Source organism: Echinops telfairi, unplaced genomic scaffold (assembly GCF_000313985.2).
Source record: "Echinops telfairi isolate 266 unplaced genomic scaffold, ASM31398v2 ScPeMD7_3509;HRSCAF=4178, whole genome shotgun sequence".
NCBI lineage: Eukaryota > Metazoa > Chordata > Mammalia > Afrosoricida > Tenrecidae > Echinops > Echinops telfairi.
This window is the reverse complement of record NW_022107407.1, coordinates 2,614,679-2,621,872: the sequence shown is the minus strand read 5'-3', so window position 1 is coordinate 2,621,872 and position 7,194 is coordinate 2,614,679. Positions and strand designations below refer to the sequence as shown.

The 7,194-nt window shown below is 41.9% G+C and overlaps 1 pseudogene; it reads left to right on the top strand.

The window, feature by feature from the left end:
* Window positions 1-954: 954 nt before the first annotated feature.
* LOC115870940 overlaps window positions 955-7,194 on the top strand; it is a 10,253-nt pseudogene continuing 4,013 nt past the window's right edge.

Below are 7,194 nucleotides of genomic sequence, written 5' to 3'. Positions count from 1 at the left end.
AAAGTGAACCAGATACTTTTATGTAAACTGTAGATATGTGAATGCCCTTACAGTAAATTCTAACCCCAGTCTAAGGCTTACTAATTTTCTTTATTGATTAAAGATGATTCTATTGGGGCCTCTTATAGCTCTTATAACAATCCATCTATCAATTGTATCAAGTATACCTGTGCATATGTTGCCATCATCACTTTTTAAACATTTATTTTCTATTTGATCCCTTGGTATCAGCTTTTCTTTTTCCCCTCCCTCTCCACCATCCCATCCTCATGACTCCTTGATAAATGATAAATTATTTTCAAATCTTACACCAATCATTTTCTTCTTTCACCCATGTTTCTGTTGTTCATCCCCCCGGCAGGTGGGGGGTTTATGTGTTGATCCTTGCTCTTCGTTCCCCCTTTCTCTACTCCTCCTGCCTTTACTTCTCCCTACCCTCCTGGTATCACTATTCTTTTTTCTGTTCCTGAGGGGTTTATCTGACCTGGATTCCACGTCTCATGAGCTCTCATCTGTACCAGTGTACATGCTCCATCATAACCATAATTGAAGGGCAGGACTGGGGTCATGATATTGGGGTTTGAGGAAGTCTCAAAGAACCAAAGGAATATTGTGTGTTTCATCAGGGCTATATTGCAACCTGGTTGACTCATCCCTTCCTTGTGACCTTTCTGTGAAGAGATGTCCTATTGGGTTTTGAATCTCTGCTCTGAGACCCATCATTCTCAACAATATGGTTTTTTTAATTTGTTTGTTTTGGGTCTTTTGATGCCTATTACCTATTCCTCCCATGATTGCACAGGCTGCTGTGCTCCTTCCATGTAGGCTTGTTACTACTCTGCTAGAAGGCCACTTATTTAACTTCAAGCCTTCAAGACCCCAGACATTGTATCTTTTGATAGCCGGCCTTTCTTCACCACATTTGCTTATGCATTCATTTTGTCTTCAGCGATGATGTTGGGAAGGTATGCATCACAGAACGCCAGCTTGTTACAACAAAGTTGAGGGAGGACTTGATCAGAGGTCCAGTCTGTCCACTTCCTCAATGTATTGCCATATAAATATATGTACCTAGGCCAATACATCTATTTTTATGAATTAATATGTTTACATAAGGTCACACCTATGTTTATATCTCTATCCATAGCTTTGCTTCCTGGATATTTCCTCTGTTTTCTTTTACCTTCCTTCTGCCCCACCAACACACTTGCCCTTCTTCTGACTCTTAGTAATTCCTCTCAGCTAGATTGTTGCTTCAACACCACAGGGTTCTCTAAATCTTCCTCATTGTTACTTTTAATTCCGTAGTTGTTCCCCTGTCTATGGGGTTGTTCACTACTGTTTCCCAGCCTCCTCTGACTCCCAAATTCCTCTGGTACCATCAGTCCCATTGATTTATCCTCTAGCTTGCTTCCCATGCCTATCTTATATAGGTAGGCAAAACAACAATAACAGAGACAAAACAAAAAGAAAACAACTGATTGAATAAAAAGAAAAAAACCACACAAACCCCAAAACATGAAAAAGCATACATAATCCAGGTCTGTCCACTGACTTTAAAGACTATCTCCTCAGCAGTCTGGCGGGGTTCCGGGAACTACCCCTCCTAGCCTGTAAGTTTATTTGGGGGATTCCTCAGAGGCTTTGTGGCTTGGCTTTGCTACCATTGCTGATCTGTTCCCTTCTTAGTGTGCTCCACTGTGTGTGGTGTGTGTGTGTGTCAGACCAGAATCATTCCTCGTATGTGTCCCAAGTATTGTCCTTTGTTGTGTGATCCAGCAAGGGGACATCATATCTCAAGCTGTTGTCCAACCTACAGTCTTCTCTGTGTCTTAGCAGCTCCATGAATGGACGTCATCCTCAGGGATTTGTGTGCCAGTATGGGGTCCAGTCCATTACTCTCTCTTTTTCCTTCTTGGTTTGCTTCTCTGTGGGCATGCCAAATTATCTTAGATTATCTATAGATGGTTTGGCAAGTTGGCGTTTTCTTCTTTCAGCTTTCAGAAGATGTTACTTCACTCTCTTTTCCTCTTCATATGTCCTGGTAGATTTGACCACAGTATTACTTGAGCACCATTGTGTATGACCGCCTTTTTTCTCTTGCTGCTCTTAAAATTTTATCTTTTTCCTCAAAGTTGGATAATTCAATTATATGCCTTGGTGAGTTCTTCCAAGTTAGTCTAATTGGTATCCCCTCTGCTTCCTGTATTAATGTCTGATTCTCATCCATTAAGCTGGGGAACTTTGCATCCATGAATTCCCTTGCTAATTTGGCTGCTGACTTCTTTGTTGTGTCTTGTTCTGGAAGACCAATTATTCCAGCAGTTCTCAACCTGTGGGTTATGACCCCTTTGGGGGTTGAAAACCCTTTCACAGGGGTCGCCCGATTCATAACAGTAGCAAAATCACTGTTATGAAGTAGCAATGAAAATAAATTTATGATTGGAGGGTCACCACGACATGAGGAACTGTATTAAAGGGTCACAGCATTAGGAAGGTTTGAGAACCACTGAATTATTTGAATATTGTTCCTATTCATAGGATCTGTCATTGTGCTCAGGTTTTTTCCACCTCGGATTATCTTGTTTGACTGTGTTTCCCATTTATTGAAGTCTGCCTGATTGTCCTCAAGATTGCTGGTATGGTTTTCCACTTCTTATAGTTTGTTGGTGATGTCCTTTATCTTATGTTTTGCTTCTGTTACCTCATCCATTAGTTCTCATCTTTCCCATTGGAGGATGGACTTTATCCATTCTACCATGGATTTTCATCTCCTCTATCATTACATCCTTATTTTGAGTTGCTTCCCTCATATCCTGTATTAATCTAAGCAGCATTCTGAATAATTTTTTTGTGCTGCTGATCAATGTCTGTTTTTTCTATGAGCGTCATTATGTTAGGTTTAGAACTTCTTCCACTATGACGTTTTGTTGTTCTTGTTTAGGTTGTTGAGGTATGTTGCTGTTTGTGTGTCATTTTGGAAGAACTGGGTGCCATGTTCCCAGGTGCCCTGATCTCTCTTTGACTGAAAAATTCAAAGTTAATCCTGTCTGCCTGAGGGCTCTTCAAATCCCTCACCAAGTCTAGGGGAATGGTGCCTGTGATCCAAGACCCACAGCATGCAATAATTTATCCAGGCTGCTGTCTAAAGGTGGTCATAAGCTCAGGATCCCTGAGAGCCTCCAAGAACAAGCCACAAGACCTCACACTGGAGTTCCTCTCTCTGCTATCCACCCCACTCCTGCATTCTTGTGCTTTGCATACTCCCTCCCCAGGCAGAAATTGAGTGATTACATCATCTTCATCCCCTTTCTCCCTTTCCCAGCTCTGTCCTTGCCAGTGTGGGTAACATTAGAAAATTAGACACAAATTTGCAGCAATTGAAGATCCCCAGAGCACAGCCTGCAGAACTGTGCAGGAGAGAGCCAGGAGTGACATAGGAGTGCAGTCTGGGGAGAATTCAGATCCAGTCAGCCCCAAACACTTGATTAATCTGTTCTCTATTCTATGGGGCTCAGGGTGGCACAGCCCTGATATCAGGGCACCCACAATCCCATTATAAAAAGAAAAAAAAATTTAACACTTACAATTCCAGGCTGTATTTCTTCATGTAGCTTTGAATGTTAGCTGCCAGAAACTTGGTTCTTGACTCGATCCATGGGTAAAAATCACAGGGGGAGGTCTGAATGAGACCCTACTACCCTGAATCTATTTTTAGCACTCAGCTTCTCAATATTGGCCTCCTTACCTCTTAATTTTCTGATCTAGCAACAGGAAAACTAGGCAGGTGAGTCTACCTGTATGCCATCGTCTGCTTCAGTCCAAGAGCTCGACAATTGATTTTCATAACATGTCCCTGCTTGATGCTTGCCCTCATGAAGAGATCATTGAACATATAGGTGCTATAGCAATGTGTGGTAAAGAAACCAGATAGTGTCCAGCTATCAGATGAAATAGTACGTGGAATCTTAAAGGTTTGTCTTAAAACAAGCAGCCATCTAAGTGAAGCACATGGAGGTCCACATGGAAGAAGCACACAATCATTTGTGATTCAAGGATTGTAATTAATAAACTTCATCCAAATGAGGCAATAGCTCCAGAGCTTAAAATTTGAATATTTAGTTTGCAGAGGCTGTGGATGACAGCTAAAGCCCAAAATCCATTTCTAGGGTCATCACATGGATTGCCTTTGATCAATTCCCTCTGAACATAGTCTTGGAATGTGAATAACCTTGCTATCTGACAGACACCATTGTAAATACGATTATTCTATATGTAGTTAATTTAATATGTAATTCCTTATAATTTCTTTTTCCATTTGACTAGTTTTTTTAATTAAATAATCATTTTATTAGGGGCTCATGCAACTCATCACAATCCGTACATACGTCATTTGTGTCCAGCACATTAGTACATATGTTGACTTCATCATTCTCACAACATCCGCTTTCCACTTAAGCCTTTGGTGTCAGTTCACTTTTCCCCCTCCCTCCCCTCTCCCCCCTCCCCCTGAACCCTTGATAAGTTATAAATTATTATTATTTTATTATACCTTATCACATCCAACGTCTCCCTCACCCACTTCTCCGCTGTCCATCCCCCAGGGAGGAGGCTATATGTAGACCTTGTCATCTGTTCCCCCTTTCTCCCTCACCTTCCCTCCACCCTCCCGCTATTGCTGTTCTCTCCACTGGTCCTGGGGGGGGTTCATCTGTCCTGGGTTCACTGTATTTCCAGTTCCTATCTGTGCCAGTGTACATCCTCAGGTCCAGCCGGATATGTAAGGTAGAATTGGGATCATGGTAGTGCGGGGGAGGAAGCATTTAAGAACTAGAGGAAAATTGCGTATTTCATCGTTACTACACTGCACTCTGATTTGCTCCTCTCCTCCCCACAACCCTTCTGCTAGGGGATGTCTAATTTCCCCTGGATGGGCCCTGGGTCCCCACTCTGCACTCCCCCTCATTCACAATATTAAGATTTTTTTTTTCCCCGTCTTTGATGCCTAATACCTGACCCCTTCACTGCCTTTCCATCTTACAGGCTCTGTGCTTCTTCCATGTGGGCTTTGTTGTTTCTCAGTTAGATGGCCTCTTGTTTATCTTCCACCATGTGGGACCCCAGATTCTGTGTAATCTGACAGGTTGGCACCATCAGCTTTCTTCACCACATCTGCTTATGTACCCGCTTTTTCTTCAGGATTCATGTCTCTATGTACATATATTTATAGGTTGAGTATTAAGAAAACAGATGGACAGTGGGCCCCTGCACAAGCACTCCCCCAACACAAAAACACTTTGTTCTAACAATTAGGCAGTCTGAGATGCAAACCTGCCTGGCATGATCGCTGAAGACAATGGGTGCACAGAACATGTGGTGAAGAAAGCGGATTATGCTTGGCTACCAAAAGATATAACACTTGAAGTCACTGAAGACAATGGGTGCACAAGCAAGTGTGGTGAAGAAAGCTGATGGTGCCCAACTACCAAAAGATATAGTACCTGAGGCCTTAAAGACCTGAAGATAAACAAGCAGCCATCTAGCTGAGAGACAACAAAACCCACACGGAAGAAGCACACCAGCCTGCCCCTACTCGATCACTGAGGAAAAAGGGGGTGTATTAGCAAAAGTGGTGAAGGAAGCATATGGTACCCGGCTATCAAATGATACAGCATCTGGGGTCTTAAAGGCTTGAAGACAAACAGGCAGCCATTTAGCTAAGAAACAGCAAAACCCACAAGGAAGAAGCACACCAGTCTATCCCTTGGCTAGTTTTAAAGTTTCCATTTTTAATATGTTCCACTTCATTTTTGAATAATGTTTTTCTGTTTTTTCTAGACATTGTTGTTGCTTTTTGTTTTATTTGGTTCTTGTTGGTCTTTCATATGGTTTTCTGTATATGAAATCCAGGAGAGGTAGATCTATAGAGAGAGTAACTGGATTGATAATTGCCTAGGAGCAATTTATTAGTGTTATGCCATGTGTGAATTTGTTATGTGGGGAGGTAGGCCATGTAGGGGCAGAGATGATATCAGAGAACTAAGCAGGAGAAAAGGAGGGGGAAATGGTGAAAAGTTTAGCTTGGGTACTTAGAATCTGCTCACACAATCTTCTATTCTTACAGGGCTCTCAGAATCCAAAGATCCAAGAATTTTGACTGGATTGATTGACCTAGGGACCTAGAAAAATCAACTTTTTTGTGAGTAGTGGGGACATCGGAAGTAGCTTGAGCTGTTTGTCAATGGTAAAGTGGAGTCTGAAGACATTGCTTCTCTCCTACTTAGAGACTTTGGTCTCCTTAGCTATTAAGTGAATTTTCTTGCTTTCCGAAGTGCAGAATATCCCTTCTATTGAAATCTCTCTGGTAGTTAGAGAAGAGCTCTTTCTGTGCTTGTTATCTGGCAGCCATATTCCCCTGTCTCTCACTAATAAGAACGGACTTTATATCAAAGAGTAATTCTTAAGAAAACAGTCCAGCCTAGTCCAGATCAAGTCCATGAGTCTAAAATTAGCCCATAAGTCTGATCTGAGTCCATAAATCTCTTTCCATGCTCCCATAGCATATGCAATGAGGGAAAATTCAGGAAGATCACAGGCCACTGCATGCAAAGTTTTGTGGATCCAGTGGTGGTGTTAATGGCTATACCACCAGGAAGGTGCCCAATCTTGTCTGGTGAAAGCGTCTCTAGGGCTCTTGAAGGTCTCAACATGGCTCCATGAGGCTTGTCAATAGGAAGGTGAAAGCAAAAAGAGGGAGGGGCCTGCCTCCAAGAGCTATTTTTCTTGGTCACCCTCCAATCAGGCTGATACCTGCTTGACAGGCTAAATTCTGCTCTCACATTCCCATGGGAACGATAATGGCACAAAAAAATCCTCTCACACATAATATTCTGTTTTATTTTTTAATATCACGGAGTTTTTTAATTGAAAACTAGATTGTTAAACAAGTATCATTAAATAATTCCTGATATCAGATTTTGCTCATCCTCAGAGTTTGTTGTTGCTGTTTATTGTTTTTAGCTGCTGCTTGATTAGTTAATTTCCGAAACTAATTCTATGTAATCTTTATTCTTTGTAATACAGTGAACCCTCGCCACTTTGCGCTTCGACTTCCGCGGCTTCACTCTATCGCGTTTTTTGCGTAACAGCGCATGCTCTGTCATTACTGCCACTGATTGGCTCATACTGTACACG